Source organism: Bos javanicus, chromosome 19, assembly GCF_032452875.1.
Source record: "Bos javanicus breed banteng chromosome 19, ARS-OSU_banteng_1.0, whole genome shotgun sequence".
Classification (NCBI taxonomy): Eukaryota; Metazoa; Chordata; class Mammalia; order Artiodactyla; family Bovidae; genus Bos; species Bos javanicus.
In genome coordinates, this window is record NC_083886.1 from 7,326,663 (window position 1) to 7,346,141 (window position 19,479).

The following is a 19,479-nucleotide window of genomic DNA, read 5'->3' on the forward strand; positions in this document are numbered from 1 at the left end:
TCTGTACTCTGGGAAGCTTCACTGCATTTAAGTAGGGCCCGACATTCGTGGGAGCAGCTACGAGAATTCGCCTCCAATCACAGTCTGTAGCAGGGTTCTGAGCGCCAATCTGTGACTGCGCTGAACACATCCTTAGCAACACCCGTGCAAGGACTAACTCAGAGAGGGGGAAAACCAAACTCAAGCCTCAATGCTGAGTTCATTACAACTTCTCGAGAATCTCATCAACAGTCCATGTGGTATAGTTTCAAAAAATAAGCATCTTAAGGTAAGCAGATAACTCTTTTAGAACCCCAAATATATTTTCTGGCTATATTTATGTGGGGCTCTCTGTCTGCAATGGGTGGCCTGGAAGAGGCTCTTCCTCGGGACAACATGGGATCACAGGACTTGGATGGCCCAGTGGGACTGAGGGGAGCTGAGTACTTGGGAGGAGGCTCCCTTCTGGTTTCAGTTGGAGATGAACTTCTAAGGCACAGTTCAGGGCCCTGCAGTCCTCTCCCCATATCCTCTGGTGTAATGCTTAATGTAGTCTTCCCCTTTATTCCAGAAGACCTCCTTGTCCCCTAAACGATGTTCTGCAGCTTCTATATCCAGTGGATCACCAAAATTCAAAGGATCAGTAAATAAAGAGTTTAGTCCCCACTTGTGGGGGCCCAGTCAGTGCCCTGAGACGTATCTCGCCTTTTCCTGTGGACTTGGGGTGCCAGAACTGGGTCAAGCAGTTCACTTTGGGAGGCACTGTGTTGTATGCATCGAAAACTTCAGCTCCAAACTGAAATTTTCCTACCTGTTAGTAACCCTTATCTAGGGTGACAGCTGAAAGCAATGAAGCTCGCTTGGGTCGGAAAAATGCACTTTACACCTATAAGGTAAATTAGATCCAAGTTCTGCAACATCTTTAACAAACAGCCTGTCTGTCACAGAAGCTCGCTGAGTGGAGTCAGAGGCTGTGGGTGACACCCAGGACCTTTGAGACTGTCCTCGCGCTTCAGTTTGCTTGCCAGCGTCAGCATCCCTGCTATATTTATCCTGGGCCTCTGGAGACAGGCAAGGCAGGCCAGTGCCCAGCACCACAGTGGGCAGGGGATGTCGAGACTCAGCATCTCGCCTGTGCCACATCTTCTTTGTCCTTCATCTGTTGACAGACATAGGTTTTTTCCATATCTTGGCAGTTATAAATAATGTTTCTATGAACATTGCAGTGCATTTGTCTTTTTGAATTAGTGTTTTGGGTTTTTTTTTTTTTTTGATATACACCAGGAGTGGAATTGCTGGATCATACGGTAATTCTATATTTATTATTTTAGTAATCTCCTTACTGTTTTGCACAGTGGCTGCACCAAAGTACATTCCTGCCAACAGTGTAACAAGGTTCCCTTTTCCCACGTCCTTGCCAACATTTGTTATTTGTGTTCTTTTGGATGATAGCCATTCTGACAGGTGTGAGGTGGTATCTCATTGAGGTTTTGATTTGCATTTCCTAGATGATTGTCAAAGGTGAGCATCTTTTCATGTGCCTGTTCGCCACGTGCATTTCCTCTTTAGAAAATGTCTATTCAAGTCTACTGCTCATTTTTCAACTGAGGTTTTTTTTTTTTTTTATGTTGAGTTATACGAGCTCTTTATATATGTTGGATACTAACCCCTTATCAGTCATCAGATCAGATCAGATCAGTTGCTCAGTCATGTCCGACTCTTTGCGACCCCATGAATCACAGCACGCCAGGCCTCCCTGTCCATCACCAACTTCTGGAGTTCACCCAGTCTCACATCCATCGAGTCAGTGATGCCATCAAGCCATCTCGTCCTCTGTCGTCCCCTTCTCCTCCTGCCCCCAATCCCTCCCAGCATCAGAGTCTTTTCCAATGAGTCAACTCTTTGCATGAGGTGGCCAAAGTACTGGAGTTTCAGCTTTAGCATCATTCCTTCCAAAGAAATCCCACGGCTGATCTTCAGAATGGACTGGTTGGGTCTCCTTGCAGTCCAAGGGACTCTCAAGAGTCTTCTCCAACACCACAGTTCAAAAGCATCAATTCTTCGGTGCTCAGCCTTCTTCACAGTCCAACTCTCACATCCATACAGGACCACAGGAAAAACCATAGTCTTGACTAGATGAACCTTTGTTGGCAAAGTAATGTCTCTGCTTTTGAATATGCTATCTAGGTTGGTCATAACTTTCCTTCCAAGAGTAAGCGTCTTTTAATTTCATGGCTGCAGTCACCATCTGCAGGGATTCTGGAGCCCAGAAAAATAAAGTCTGACACTGTTTCCACTGTTTCCCCATCTATTTCCCATGAAGTGATGGGACCGGATGCCATGATCTTCGTTTTCTGAGTGTTTAGCTTTAAGCCAACTTTTTCACTCTCCACTTTCACTTTCATCAAGAGGCTTTTGAGTTCCTCTTCACTTTCTGCCATAAGGGTGGTGTCATCTGCATATCTGAGGTTATTGAGATTTCTCCCTGCAGTCTTGATTCCAGCTTGTGTTTCTTCCAGTCTAGCGTTTCTCATGATGTACTCTGCATATAAGTTAAATAAACAGGGTGACGGTATACAGCCTTGATGAACTCCTTTTCCTATTTGGAACCAGTCTGTTGTTCCATGTCCAGTTATAACTGTTGCTTCCTGACCTGCATACAGATTTCTCAAGAGGCAGGTCAGGTGGTCTGGTATTCCCATCTCTTTCAGAATTTTCCACAGTTTATTGTGATCCACACAGTCAAAGGCTTTGGCATAGTCAATAAAGCAGAAATAGATGTTTTTCTGGAACTCTCTTGCTTTTTCTATGATCCAGCAGATGTTGGAAATTTGATCTCTGGTTCCACTGCCTTTTCTAAAACCAGATTGAACATCAAGAAGTTCAAGGTTCACATATTGCTGAAGCCTGGCTTGGAGAATTTTGAGCATTACTTTAGTAGCGTGTGAGATGAGTGCAATTGTGTGGTAGTTTGGGCATTCTTTGGCATTGCCTTTCTTTGGGATTGGAAGGAAAACTGACCTTTTCCAGTCCTGTGGCCACTGCTGAGTTTTCCAAATTTGCTGGCATATTGAGTGCAGCACTTTCACAGCATCCTCTTTCAGGATTTGGAATAGCTCAACTGGAACTCCGTCACCTCCACTAGCTTTGTTCATAGTGATGCTTTCTAAGGCCCACTTGACTTCACATTCCAGGATGTCTGGCTCTAGGTCAGTGATCACACCATCGTGATTATCTAGGTTGTGAAGATCTTTTTTGTACAGTTCTTCTGTGTATTCTTGCCATCTCTTCTTAATATCTTCTGCTTCTGTTAGGTCCATACCATTTCTGTGCTTTATCGAGCTCATCTTTGCATGAAATGTTCCTTTGGTATCTCTGATTTTCTTGAAGAGATCCCTAGTCTTTCCCATTCTGTTGTTTTCCACTATTTCTTTGCATTGATCGCTGAAGAAGGCTTTCTTATCTCTTCTTGCTATTCTTCGGAACTCTGCATTCAGATGTTTATATCTTTCCTTTTCTCCTTTGCTTTTCACTTCTCTTCTTTTCACAGCTATTTGTAAGGCCTCTGCAGACAGCCATTTTGTTTTTTTGCATTTCTTTTCTATGAAAATGGTCTTGATCCCTGTCTCCTGTACAATGTCACGAACCTCATTTCATAGTTCATCAGGCACTCTATCTATCAGATCTAGGCCCTTAAATCTATTTCTCACTTCCACTGTATAATCATAAGGGAACTAAGCCCGAGGCCAAGGGCGGCAGTGGGGAGGAGCAACCGCATGACCGAGGCCAGGGGCGGTGGCCGGGAGGACCAACCCTACGTCCAAGGAGCAGTGGCTGCGCGGGCACAGGAGGGCCTAGAGGAGCTATCCCACATTCAAGGTCAGGAAGGGTGGCAGTGAGGAGATACCCCTCGTCCAAGGTAAGGAGCAATGGCTGTGCTTTGCTGGAGCAGCCGTGAAGAGATACCCCACACCCAAGTAAGAGAAACCCAAGTAAGATGGTAGGTGTTGCAAGAGGGCATCAGAGGGCAAACACACTGAAACCATACTCACAGAAAACTAGTCAATCTAATCACACTAGGACCACAGCCTTGTCTAACTCAATGAAACTAGGCCATGCCCGTGGGGCAACCCAAGACGGGCGGGTCATGGTGGAGAGATTTGACAGAATGTGGTCCACTGGAGAAGGGAATGGCAAACCACTTCAGTATTCTTGCCTTGAGAACCCCATGAACAGTATGAAAAGGTAAAATGATAGGATACTGAAAGAGAAACTCCCCAGGTCAGTAGGTGCCCAATATACTACTGGAGATCAGTGGAGAAATAACTCCAGAAAGAATGAAGGGATGGAGCCAAAGCAAAAACAATACTCAGCTGTGGATGTGACTGGTGATAGAAGCAAGGTCCGATGCTGTAAAGAGCAATATTGCATAGGAACCTGGAATGTCAGGTCCATGAATCAAGGCAAATTGGAAGTGGTCAAACAAGAGATGGCAAGAGTGAATGTTGACATTCTAGGAATCAGCGAAGTGAAATGGACTGGAATGGGTGAATGTAACTCAGATGACCATTATATCTAATACTGCAGGCAGGAATCCCTCAGAAGAAATGGAGTATCCATCATGGTCAACAAAAGAGTCCAAAATGCAGTATTTGAATGCAATCTCAAAAACGACAGATTGATCTCTGTTCGTTTCCAAGGCAAACCATTCAATATCACAGTAATCCAAGTCTATGCCCCAACCAGTAACGCTGAAGAAGCTGAAGTTGAACGGTTCTATGAAGACCTACAAGACCTTTTAGAACTAACACCCAAAAAAGATGTGCTTTTCATTATAGGGGACTGGAATGCAAAAGTGGGAAGTCAAGAAACACCTGGAGTAACAGGCAAATTTGGCCTTGGAATACGGAATGAAGCAGGGCAAAGACTAATAGAGTTTTGCCAAGAAAATGCACTGGTCATAACAAACACCCTCTTCCAACAACACAAGAGAAGACTCTATACATGGACATCACCAGATGGTCAACACTGAAATCAGATTGATTATATTCTTTGCAGCCAAAGACGGAGAAGCTCTATAGAGTCAGCAAAAACAAGACCAGGAGCTGACTGTGGCTCAGACCATGAACTCCTTATTGCCAAATTCAGACTTAAATTGAAGAAAGTAGGGAAAACCACTAGACCATTCAGGTATGACCTAAATCAAATCCCTTATCAATCATACAATTTGCAAATATTTTCTCCCATTCAGTAGGTTGTCTTTTTGCTTTGTCGATGTTTTTTTATTCTTGATACTAATACATATAATCTGTATATTCAAAAACCTTATTGTTAGTAGAATTTTTTCACCCTTTCTGGTGTATAGAATGTCTTCTGCTTTAGTTATTACTGCTTAACAAACCACCCCAAAGCTTCGCGGCTTGAAACAACAACCATTATTTGTTTTGCTTGTGTATCTGCAACTTAGGCAGGACTCAGTGGAGCCAGCTCACCTCTGCTCCATGCAGTGTGTGCTGGGACAACTCAATGGAGTATGCAAATGGTGGGTTAGAGGATCTACTTTCAAGATGACGCACTTGCATGGCTGGCAAGCTGGTTCTGCCTGCCAGCCAGGAATTCAGCCCGGGCTGTGGACTAGGGCCTTTGGATCCCCTCCAAGGCTTCTTGGCCTTCCTCACGTCATGGTGTCTAGAAACTGAGGCAAGCCTCCAGAGGAACAGGAAGCAGTATTCTCTTCTGTGACTTGGTCCTAGGAGTTACAGAGTATCACTTCTGGGTGTGGGCAGAGGTCACCCTGGCTTACGATGAGGGGACGTAGGTACTACCTCTCGCTGGTGTGACTGTCACAGTCACGACATAGGAGCTTATGTGGGATGACAGATACTGTCGTGGCCGTTTTTTAGAAAGTACAGTTTGTCAAATTACTAAAGGGGAGAAAGTATTTCAAAATCTCCTTATCAGATCAGATCAGTCACTCAGTCGTGTCCGACTCTTTGCGACCCCATGAATCTCAGCACACCAGGCCTCCCTGAGAACAGCTAGAATTAGAAAGATTTTAATTTGAATCCTGATTGTAATGCTTACTTTCTCTGCATCTATGGACATTTCACTTAGTCTTTTAAAAACTATTTGTTAAAGGGAAATATTGATATACAATGACTAGAGCTTGTACCTGACTCATATTAAATAGTCAATAAATGATCATTTCTAAAAAAAAAAACACGTATGACTGGGATACCACTGTTCATATTGTTCCAGAAGTTCTATCCCAGTGATTTTCAAGTTTAGTTTTGAGAGTAGAACACTTTTCCTCTCATAACTTTTTTGCAAAGTGATTAGAAAACCAACAAACGCTTAGCTCTTATTTTTGAAGCAAGATTGGGTGTCTGGAGCTCTCCCTGCTCATGTACTCTACTTCCCATGATGGAGCTGGAGACATCTGCTCAGATGTTTCAGTCCATATGATAACATGGGAAAGGAAAATACTTGGTATAGTTATTGGATAAGCTGTGAAAAATTTATCTTCCCCACACCTGACAATATGATTGTCTGTGTAGAAAACTAAAAACAACTTAAAAACTAGTGGAACTGACAAAAATAATTAAGTATACAATTCATATTCATATATATATATACTGTGAATGTATAGGAAGATCCACAGAATTCTTATATTAATTCACTCAGCAGATATTTATGTGTAAAAGTGAAAGTTGCTCAGTTGTGTCCAACTCTTTGTGACCCCATGGACTATACAGTCTATGGAATTCTCCAGGCCACAATACTGGAGTGGGTAGCTGTTCCCTTCCTCGGGGGAACTTCCCAACCCAGGGATTGAACCCAGGTCTCCACATAGCAGGCAGATTCTTTACCAGCTGAGCCACCAGGGAAGCCCTATTTACATGCAGGTATGTGCTTGTAACGGGATACAGTGGTGAAAGGGATGGACAGGTCTCTGCTGTTGGACTTATGCTCTGATGGAGAAGGCATGTGCTCAACTAACTACAGATCAATATCATTATTGGAGAGCAAATAGCATTTATTTGTTTACTTTTCATTGCTTTTCCACTCTCCCCACTGAGGGAGTAAATTTTATATAGGAAAAAAGGTAAATGGCTGAGATAACAAATAAAAGAGGCTGAGGAAGAGTCTCTAGAAGGAAGATTTAGGCTGAAACCCAAAAAGATTGGAATGAGTGAAGGGTGTCAGGAGAGCAGCTGAGGCAGAGAAAAGAGTGAGGGCTGCATTTCTGAGGTGAGGAGACACTTGGTATAACCAGAAACTAAAGAACAGCAGACTGTGGCCTAGTGAGTTAAGGGAGGGTGGAGAAGATGGGGAGGAGATGCAGCAAGGGCCAATCAGATGGCAGAGAACTCTACAGGCCAGGGGAAGAAATGTTAATGATATTTACTGCACCCTGAATCCAAGGAATGGTTACAAGGAGGCCAGGGGGTGGGGTGGGATCATGGGATGACTCAGCATTTTAATGCAGCTCTCTGTCTCTGTGTCAGGAGTGGACTCCAGCAGGGATACCATCAGCAGGTCACTAGGACATCAGGAGCAGTCGTGTGGCTTTGGTGAGGTGAGAAGTGCAGATAGCAAGAAGTGGACAAATCCAAGCTCACATGTGGGAAGTACAAATGGCAAAAACTTGAAAAATCATACTTTGGTTTTGAAGGAAAGAGAGTAGTATCTTTGTAAGTTTTCTTAACTTCCAAAGAAATCTGATCTACTCTCATGGACATGCAACCCTAGAGAGACAGTGAGCAGAGAGGACCTGAATGAGACCTTTTCCAGGTGGAAATGGTCTAAATTAAGTCGGTAGAAGTTATGAAGAACATGGTCTACAATCCCAGTCAGGCTTTGGATTCCAAACTTGAGTGCTCTACTCTAAGGGAAGATTCAAGGCACCAATTTTTATGCCGATTAATATGAGAGTGCAGCTTTTCAGTCTGGGGATCACAACCCAGACTGAAGTGAAACCCTAGATTTGGCCTGAAACATCCCCTGTGGTGATTAGTCAGGGCAACAGAAGGGACTTTGTAATACAACACTTCCAGCTACTCTCTGAATCCCTTTACTGGAAGACGGTGGATAACTTTATTCTCTGATCCCTTTCAGGAGTCAAACAGATCTAGTTTTTGAACTATCATTTTCATTTAATAAAGTTCACATAAGGTACATATTTCAACAAGCAAAACTATAAACTCCTTTCCCTAGCAGCTGATTTGTGTGCATTGTATTTGTATTAGCAGGTGGAATACACTAGGGACCCTGAGTTTTCACTGGATCAGTGACAACATGATTTGACTAACTGGATAATCTAGTTATTATTCAAGGTATGACCTCTTTATACTACAATTTTCTCATCTATAGAAGTGGTGGACTAGATAATAGGTAACATACACTAACTACTTTCTTTAGTAAATTGTGTTCTTGTGAACAGCAAGCTAAAGATAAGAATTTGCACCTCATGCATCTTTGTACCCTATATGTATAATCTCAAATACATAAGGGAAAAATGTCACCAGTACAGTCTTCGCTCAGTATCTAGGATATTGATTGTAGTACCCTTGAAGATACCCAAATCCACAGATACCCACATCCCTTATGAAATGGTATAATATTTGTGTATAACCTATGCACATCCACATACACCGTAAATTATCTTTAGTTTACTTGTAAGGCCTAATACAATGTAAATGTTACAAAAAGAACTGCCTGTGTTAAGCATTTTCAATTTTTTCTTTCTGTTACTTTCTGGATTTTTTTTTATGTTTTCAATGTGAGGTTGATTGATATCAAGGAAACTGACGGATATGAAGGGCTCACTGTACAAGGAGAAATCAGCAAATTCACATTCACGGTGGGACATTGTAAAGGTTCTTTTCCAGGAAATAGATTGATCAAATAGACAAAAAATTGGTGAAGATATGAAAGGCCTGAGCATATAGGTTACATGCTTGATATAAAGGGTTTTTATAGAACATCCTAGCCAATAAATAGACACACATTACTTGCAAACTCTCATAAAATATTCATTAAAGTTGATGATTCCATAAGTCACAAATGATATTTTCAACCAACTGGAAACACTCTATAGCATTCTCTGGTGACAATTGTAAAAGACAAAAGAAGGGAAGAAAAAGGAAACAAAATTAGCCAATCTCTCCCCCCACCCCATATATTTGAAAACAAAACAAAACAAACACACACTTATTCTAGGAACTTAACCAGCAATTAATTCCCTGCATCAAATTCCTTGGTGCTTAAAATAAACAGAAACTTCTTCTTTCCTGCACCTACTCTTGACTGACTATTGTTTACATTAAAACACAGGAACTCCTGTTCAGTTGTATACTATGAATAAATCAAAACCCAACATATGAATTGGTAGAAGACATTTGTTACTCACAAAGCCAACCAACGATCAATACTGATAATATATACAGAACTAGGAATCAGTGTAAAAAACCCAAATAACAAAATCGAAAATGTGAACAGGTAGAAAACCCAAACAGCATAAGCACACATGAAAAGCGGCTAAATTTCCATAGCAACCAGAGAAATGCAAAATAAATTACATCATTAATTGTTTACATTAAATTGGCAAAAACTAAAAAATTACATGTTGGTGAATATGGAGGAAAACAATAGCTCTGACAAAGTATTCTAGTTAAAATGTAACTGATAGCATGAAACACAAATTGAAAAGGTCAATTAAATGTGAGGATACACATACTGTATGTCCAGCAGTTGCATTCCTATTACTATATTGAGAGAACTGCTAATATTGCATAAAGAATTCACATTGTTTTAATGGCAAAAAAAAAAAAAAAATGTTGATAAAACATAATGACGATCTACCAACCAGAAAATCAATAAGTAAATTGTGCTTTATTCATTATACATCTTTTAAAATTAAAGAAAAAAATCTGTAAATCATGGACAAATCCTGAAAATACTGATGAATAAAAAAGCAAGTTATAGAAGGATGTACAGAGTAAGCTACTTAATAGTGTTTACAGACCACAAATTTGCCCTGAAAACTGTGAATGTGAATGAGAAGGATATTGTTAACTTCAACAATAACTGATTTATTTTATTTTTTAAAAAATTATGAGTCAAATAAGAAACAATATCAATGTATATGCTGGATGGTGGGTTCAAGAATGTTACACTCTACACATCAGTAATGCTTAAAATTCTCTAAGCTAGTATGTGAATTGAGAACTTCACGTATGTGAAGAATCAACAATACATGAATTGAGAACTTCCAGGTGTTCAAGCAGGATTTAGAAAAGGCAGAGGAACCAGAGAGCAAATTGCCAACATCTGTTGGATCATAGAAAAAGCAAGACAATTCCACAAAAACATCTACTTCTGCTTCATTGACTACGCTAAAGCCTTTGACTATGTGGATCACAACAAACTGTGGAAAATTCCGAAAGAGATGGGAATACCAGACCACCTTACCTGCCTCCTGAGAAATCTGTATGCAGGTCAAGAAGCAACAGAACCAAACATGGAACAACAGACTGGTTCCAAATCGGGAAAGGAATACTTCAAGGCTTTATATTGCCATCCTGATTATTTAACTTTTATGCAGAGAACATCTTGCAAAATGCTGGGCTGAATGAAGCACAAACTGGAATCAAGATTCCCTGCTGAAATATCAATAACCTCAGATATGAGACGATACCACCCTTATGGCAGAAAGTGAGGAAGAACTAAAGAGCCTCTTGATGAAAGTGAAAGAGGAGAGTGAAAAAGTTGGCTTAAAATTCAACATTCAAAAAACAAAGATCATGATATCTAGTCCCATCACTTCATGGCAAATAGATGGGGAAACAGTGGAAACAGTGACAGACTTTCTTTTCTTGGGCTCCAAAATCACTGCAGATGGTGACTGCAGCCAGGAAATTAAAAGACACTTGCTTCTTGGAAAAAAGCTATGACAAACCAAGACAGCATATTAAAAACATTACTTTGCTGACAAATGTCCATATGGTCAAAGCTATGGTTTTTCCATCACTGGTTTTTCCAGTAATCATGCATGGATGAAGAGTTGGACATAAAGAAAGCTGATGAAGACCATAAAGAAAGGAGAAGAATTGATGTTTTTAAACTGTGGTGTTGGAGAACTTGAGATTCCCTCGGACTGCAAGGAGATCAAACCAGTCAATCCTCAAGGAAATTCGTCCTGAAAAATTACTGGAAGGACTGATGCTGAAGCTGAAGCGCCAATACATTGGCCACCTGATGCAAAGACCTGACTCCTTAGAAAAGACCCTGATGTTGGGAAAGACTGAAGGCAGGAGGAGAAGGGGATGACAGAGGATAAGATGGTTGGATGGCATCACCAACTCGATAGACATGAGTTTGAGCAAGCTCCAGGAGTTGGTGATGGACAGGGAAGCCTGGGGTGCTGCAGTCCATGGGGTTTCAAAGAGTCAGACACAACTGAGCAACTGAACTGAACTGAACACTTCAGTATATTTGAAATTTGTGACGTTTAAACAAATAAGAGAAATAATTCTAATAAAGTTATGAGACTATAATTGTCATTAATAATAGCAGAAGAAAAAGAAAACACCATTCTGAGATACTATGAAAAATGAAGGAATAATGAATGCTCACCAATGCCTAACTTTGCACAGGGAACAAAGTTAGGCTTTACCTATTGTGATTGATCAGTGTTTTGGTTTTATTTTTAGTTGGGGGACTAAAAGAATATGTGTTCTTATTCACCAATAAAAGGTATTAGGCACCAAGAGACTGAAAAGTTAATGAAATGTATTATATCATAGACAAAAACATCTGTGTATGGATCAGAACTACTTTCCCTGGGACAGTTTTCACAGTACTAATTTGGTTTGTGGATTTCCAAGATAGAGCCATGGTCACGAAAACTAGCTTTGCAGTTAAAAAATTTTAGTGTTTAAGAATCAGGAGAGTCACTTCAATTTTTTAAACTTGATTACATAACAGTAAATAAATATAATAATACAAATGAAAGCACTCTGTAAAGTGAAGGCAAACACTTATGAAGTGTGTTATCTCAGAGCGTGTTCAGTCACCAAGTCATATCCAGCTCTTTGCAACCCTATGGACTGTGGCAAGCCAGGCCACAGATGGTCCCTCACCATCTCCCGGAGTTTGACCAAGGTCATGCCCACTGAATCAGTGATGCCATCCAACCATCTCATCCTATATTGCCCTCTTCTCCTTCTGCTTTCAACCTTTCCCAACATCAGGGTCTTTTCCAGTGAGTCAGCTATTTGCATCAGGTGGCCAAAGTATTGGAACTTCAGCTTCAGCATCACTCCTTCCAATGAGTATTCAAGGTTGATTTCCTTTAGGATGGACTGGTTTGATCTCCTTGCTGTCCAAGGGACTTTCAAGGTTCTTCTAAAGCGCCAAAGTTCAAAAGCATCAATTCTTCGGCACTCTGCCTTCTTTACGGTCCAACTCACATCCGTACATGACTACTGGAAAGATCATAGCCTTGACTATATGGACCTTTGTCAGCAAAGTGATGTCTTTGCTTTTTCATACACTAGGTTTGTCATTGCTTTCCTGCCAAGAAGCAATGGTCTTCTAATTTCATGGCTGCAGTCAGCATCTGCAGTGATATTAGAGCCCAAGAAGAGGAAATCTGTCACTGATTTCCACTTTTTTCCCACTGATTTTCCACTGATTCTACTGTCCACTTTTTCCCCTTCTATTTGCCATGAAGTAATAGGACCTGATGCCACGATCTTTTTTTTTTTTTTTTTTAATACTGAGTTTTAAGCTGGATTTTTCACTCTCCTCTTTCACCCTCATCAAAAGGCTCTTTAGTTCTTCTCTTTCTGCCATTAGAGTAGTATCATCTGCATATCTGAGGTTGTTGATATTTCTCTAGCAATCTTGATTCCAGCTTGTAACTCATCTGGCCTGGCATTTCACAAGATGTGCTCTGCATATAAGCTAAAGAAACAGGGTGACAATGAGCAGCCTTGTCATACTCCTTTCTCAGTTTTGAACCAGTCAGTTGTTTCATGTAAGGTTCTTACTGTTGCTTCTTGACCTGCATACAGGTTTCTCAGTAGTTAATTCGAACTTCTATAGCTGAGCTGATGTGAATCTGTTTCAAAGGCCATCTGAATCACATTTGTTTTATTCTATTCAACTTGTAATGTTGAATGTCTGCTCCTGCTAAAATACTCAAGAGTTTTATCTTGCTAGGGCAATGGAGTAGCAAAGTAGGGTGATGAACCTGTTGCCAGGCTCCAAAGTTCATAAAACAGTAACCTATAAATTGGTTAAGAGTAGATTAAGTCTGCTGAATACTTGTTGTAACAGAAACTGTGCTAAGAGTTTTTGTTTAATCTTTAAAATACCAGTTTTAAAATCCATTCTATTATACTCTCCAGATTTTACATGAAGAACTGAAGTTTAGAAAAATAAAGTAACTTGTCCAAGTTCACATGAGTAGATCAGAGGCAGAGCTGAAGTTTGGAGCCAGTTCTGTTCGATTCTAGAACCTATTTCTCATTTCTAGGTCACCTCTTACTGATATGGGATCTAAAGACATGAAGCCGGAGAAGGCAATGTCACCCCACTCCAATACTCTTGCCTGGAAAATCCCATGGGCGGAGGAGACTGGTAGGCTGCAGTTCATGGGATCGAGAAGAGTTGGACACGACTGAGTGACTTCACTTTCACTTTTCACTTTCATGCATTGGAGAAGGAAATGGCAACCCACTCCAGTGTTCTCACCTGGAGAAATCCAGGGACGAGGGAGCCTGGTGGGCTGCCCTCTATGGGGTCTCACAGAGTCGGATATGACTGAAGCGACTTAGCAGCAGCAGCAGACATGAAGCAGAGAACATAATTTCTAGTCCAATTAGATCTGCGAATATTTTTATGCCTAAAAGACTAATGAATCATAGCCGTAAAACTATAAAATTTAATACTGAAGAAGAATTGAGATATCACCCTTAGTTTATTCTTTTACTTATTTACATACTCATGTGTTTATAGATGTCTATTGATCAATATTTATCAAAGTGGCTAATGTTAAAAGATAAAAGCATAAAATTAAATAATAAATAAGAATTCTTCTTAAGTACTGATCCCCTGGAGAAGGGAATGGCTACCCACTCCAGTATTCTTGCCTGGAGAATCCCATGGACAGAGGAGCCTGGTGGGCTACAGTCCATGGGGTTGCAAAGGGTCAGGCATGACTGAGTGACTGAACAAGAACAACAAGGTGAGATTTTATGCTTTCATGGCTCTAATAGCTATTATAGGTACAAAGATGCATGAGGTGCAAATTCTTATCTTTAGCTTGCCGTTCACAAAAACACAATTTACTATAGAAAGTTGTTAGTGTATGTTACCTATTATCTAGTCCACCACTTCTATAGATGAGAAAATTGTAGTATAAAGAGGTCATACCTTGAATAATAACTAGATTATCCAGTTAGTCAAATCATATTGTCACCAATCCAATGAAAACTCGGGGTCCCTAGTGTATTCCACCTGCTAATACACATACAATGCACACAAATCAACTGCTAGGGAAAGGAGTTTATAGTTTTGCTTGTTGAAATATGTACCTTATGTGAACTTTATTAAATGAAAATGATAGTTCAAAAACTAGATCTGTTTGACTCCTGAAAGGGATCAGAGAATAAAGTTATCCACCATCTTCCAGTAAAGGGATTCAGAGAGTAGCTGGAAGTGTTGTATTACAAAGTCCCTTCCCTTGCCCTGACTAATCACCACAGGGGATGTTTCAGGCCAAGTCTAGGGTTTCACTTCAGTTGTGATCCCCAGACTGAAAAGCTGCACTCTCATATTAATCGGCATAAAAATTGGTGCCTTGAATCTTCCCTTAGAGTAGAGCACTCAAGTTTGGAATCCAAAGCCTGACTGGGATTGTAGACCACGTTCTTCATAACTTCTACCGACTTAATTTAGACCATTTCCACCTGGAAAAGGTCTCATTCAGGTCCTCTCTGCTCACTGTCTCTCTAGGGTTGCATGTCCATGAGGGTAGATCAGATTTCTTTGGAAGTTAAGAAACCTTACAATGATACTACTCTCTTTCCTTCAAAACCAAAGTATGATTTTTCAAGTTTTTGCCATTTGTACTTCCCACATGTGAGCTTGGATTTGTCCACTTCTTGCTATCTGCACTTCTCACCTCACCAAAGCCACACGACTGCTCCTGATGTCCTAGTGACCTGCTGATGGTCTCCCTGCTGGAGTCCACTCCTGACACAGAGACAGAGAGCTGCATTAAAATGCTGAGTCATCCTGTGATCCCACCCCACCCCCTGGCCTCCTTGTAACCATTCCTTGGATTCAGGGTGCAGTAAATATCATTAACATTTCTTCCCCTGGCCTGTAGAGTCCTCTGCCATCTGATTGGCCCTTGCTGCATCTCCTCCCCATCTTCTCCACCCTCCCTTAACTCACTAGGCCACAGTCTGCTGTTCTTTAGTTTCTGGTTATACCAAGTGTCTCCTCACCTCAGAAATGCAGCCCTCACTCTTTTCTCTGCCTCAGCTGCTCTCCTGACACCCTTCACTCATTCCAATCTTTTGGGTTTCAGCCTAAATCTTCCTTCTAGAGACTCTTCCTCAGCCTCTTTTATTTGTTATCTCAGCCATTTACATTTTTTTCCTATATAAAATTTACTCCCTCAGTGGGGAGAGTGGAAAAGCAATGAAAAGTAAACAAATAAGTGCTATTTGCTCTCCAATGATATTGATCTGTAGTTAGTTGAGCACATGCCTTCTCCATCAGAGCATAAGTCCAACAGCAGAGACCTGTCCATCCCTTTCACCACTGTATCCCCCATTATAAGCACATACCTGTATGTAAATAGGGCTTCCCTGGTGGCTCAGCTGGTAAAGAATCTGCCTGCTATGTGGAGACCTGGGTTCAATCCCTGGGTTGGGAAGTTCCCCTGAAGAAGGGAACAGCTACCCACTCCAGTATTGTGGCCTGGAGAATTCCATAGACTGTATAGTCCATGGGGTCACAAAGAGTTGGACACAACTGAGCAACTTTCACTTTTACACATAAATATCTGCTGAGTGAATTAATATAAGAATTCTGTGGATCTTCCTATACATTCACAGTATATATATATGAATATGAATTGTATACTTAATTATTTTGTCAGTTCCATTAGTTTTTAAGTTGTTCTCAGTTTTCTACACAGACAATCATATTGTCAGGAGTAGGGAAGATAAATGTTTCACAGCTTATCCAATAACTATACCAAGTATTTTCCTTTCCCATGTTATCATATGGACTGAAACGTCTGAGCAGATGTCTCCAGCTCCGTCATGGGAAGTAGAGTACACAAGCAGGGAGAGCTCCAGAGCCCCAGTCTTGCTTCAAAAATAAGAGCTAAGCTTTTGTTGGTTTTCTAATCGCTTTGCCAAAGAGTTATGAGGGGAAATGGGTTCTACTCTCAAAACTAAACTTGAAAATCACTGGGCTAGAACTTCTGAAACAATATGAACAGTGGTATCCCAGTCATCCTTGTTTTTTTTTTTTACAAATGTTCATTTACTGACTGTTTAATATGAGTCAGATACAAACTCTATGTGTTGTATATCAATATTTCCCTTTAACAAATAGTTTTTAAAAGACTAAGTGAAATGTCCATAGATGCAGAGAAAGTAAGTATTACAGTCAGGATTCAAATTCAAATCTTTCTAATTCTAGCCGTTTCTCATAATTACGAAGTTAAATAAGGCCTTATATAAGGAGATTTTGAAATACTTTCTCCCCTTTAGTAATTTGACAAATTGTACTTTCTAAAAAATGGCCACAACAGTTCCTCTCATCCCACATAAGCTCCTACGACGTGACTGTGACAGTCACACCAGCGAGAGGTAGTACCTACGTCCCCTCATCGTAAGCCAGCGTGACCTCTGCCCACACCCAGAAGTGATACTCTGTAACTCCTAGGACCAAGTCACAGAAGAGAATACTGCTTCCTGTTCCTCTGGAGGCTTGCCTCAGTTTCTAGACACCATGACGTGAGGAAGGCCAAGAAGCCTTGGAGGGGATCCAAAGGCCCTAGTCCACAGCCCGGGCTGAATTCCTGGCTGGCAGGCAGAACCAGCTTGCCAGACATGCAAGTGCATCATCTTGAAAGTAGATCCTCTAACCCACCATTTGCATTCTCCATTGAGTTGCCCCAGCACACACTGCATGGAGCAGAGGTGAGCTGGCTTCACTGAGTCCTGCCTAAGTTGCAGATACACAAGCAAAACAACTAATGGTTGTTGTTTCAAGCCGCTAAGCTTTGGGGTGGTTTGTTAAGCAGTAATAACTAAAACAGAAGACATTCTATACACCAGAAAAGGTGAAAAAATTCTACTAACAATAAGGTTTTTGAATATACAGATTATATGTATTAGTATCAAGAATAAAAAAACATCAACAAAGCAAAAAGACAACCTACTGAATGGGAGAAAATATTTGCAAATGGTATGACTGATAAGGGGTTAATATCCAACATATATAAACAGCTCATATAACTCAACATAAAAAAAGAAAAACTCAGTTAAAAAATGAGCAGTAGAACTGAAAAGACATTTTCCAAAGAGGAAATGCAGGTGGCCAACAGGCACATGAAAAGATGCTCACCTTCGACAATCATCTAGGAAATGCAGATCAAAACCTCAATGAGATACCACCTCACACCTGTCAGAATGGCTATCATCCAAAAGAACACAAATAACAAATGTTGGCAAGGATGTGGAGAAAAGGGAACCTTGTTACACTGTTGGCAGGAATGTACTTTGGTGCAGCCACTGTGGAAAACAGTAAGGAGATTACTAAAAAAATAAAAATATTTTACAGTATGATCCAGCAATTCCACTCCTGGTGTATACCAAAACAAAACACCAATTCAAAAAGACAAATGCACTGCAATGTTCATAGCAGCATTATTTATAACTGCCAAGATATGGAAACAACCTAAGTGTTGGGCAACAGATGAAGGACAAAGAAGATGTGGCACAGGCGAGGGGCTGAGTCTCAACATCCCCTGCCCACTGTGGTGCTGGGCACTGGCCTGCCTTGCCTGTCTCCAGAGGACCAGGATAAATATCCCAGTGATGCTGACGCTGGCAAGCAAACTGAAGCGCGAGGACAGTCTCAAAGGTCCTGGGTGTCACCCACAGCCTCTGACTCCACTCAGCGGGTTTCTGTGACAGACAGGCTGTTTGTTAAAGATGTTGCAGAACTTGGATCTAATTTACCTTATAGGTGTAAAGTGCATTTTTCCGACCCAAGCGAGCTTCATTGCTTTCAGCTGTCACCCTAGATAAGGGTTACTAACAGGTTGGAAAATTTCAGTTTGGAGCTGAAGTTTTCGATGTGTACAACACGGTGCCTCCCAAAGTGAACTGCTTGACCCAGGTCTGGAACCCCAAGTCCACAGGAAAAGGCGAGATACGTCTCAGGGCACTGACTGGGCCCCCACAAGGACGCTGAAGGATGCTGTTTGGGGACTAAACTCTTTGTTTACTGATCCTTTGAATTTTGGTGATCCACTGGATATAGAAGCTGCAGAACATCGTTTAGGGGACAAGGAGGTCTTCTGGAATAAAGGGGAAGACTACATTAAGCGTTATACCAGAGGATACGGGGAGAGGACTTCAGGGCCCTGGACTGTGCCTTAGAAGTTGGTCTCCAACTGAAACCAGAAGGGAGCCTCCTCCCAAGTACTCAGCTCCCCCCAGTCCCATTGGCCATCCAAGTCCTGTGATCACATGTTGTCCTGAGGAACAGCATCTTCCAGGCCACCCATTGCAGACAGAGAGCCCCACATAAATATAGCCAGAAAATATATTTGGGGTTCTAAAAGAGTTATCTGCTTACCTTAAGATGCTTATTTTTTGAAACTATACCGCATGGACTGTTGATGAGATTCTCGAGAAGTTGTAATGAACTCAGCATTGAGGCTTGAGCTTGCTTTTCCTCCTCTCAGAGTTAGTCCTTGCATGGGTGTTGCTAAGGATGTGTTCAGCGCAGTCACAGATTGGCACTCAGAACCCTGCTACAGACTGTGATTGGAGGCGAATTCTCGTAGCTGCTCCCACGAATGTCGCCCCTACTTAAATGCAGTGAAGCTTCCCAGAGTACAGAGCCATTTGCTGTAGAGGTCTTACTGCAATGCGTATTTTCCTGAATTTGGAAGAAATAATCCATGTCCCACGGCTTCCCTTATGGCTCCGAGGGTGAAGAGTCCGCCTGCCATGCGGGACACCCGGGTTTGATCCTTAGGTTCAGAAGATCCCTTGGAGGAGGGCATGGCGACCCCCTCCAGTATTCTTGCCTGGAGACTCCCCATGGACAGAGGAGCCTGGCGGGCTACATTCATGGGGTCTCAAAGAGTCAGACACGACTGAGCGACTGACCACAGCAGGGCAATCCATGTCCCAAGAGTTCCTGGTGCTGGAGAAGAGACTACGGCAGGCC

At 41.5% G+C, this 19,479-nt stretch overlaps 2 pseudogenes; one reads left to right on the forward strand and one right to left on the reverse strand.

The window, feature by feature from the left end:
* Positions 1–480: 480 nt before the first annotated feature.
* On the reverse strand, positions 481–1,112 carry LOC133233065 (NEDD8-conjugating enzyme UBE2F-like; annotated as a pseudogene).
* A 16,354-nt stretch (positions 1,113–17,466) lies between these two features.
* On the forward strand, positions 17,467–18,861 carry LOC133231555 (NEDD8-conjugating enzyme UBE2F-like; annotated as a pseudogene).
* The last annotated feature ends 618 nt before the right edge of the window (positions 18,862–19,479 follow it).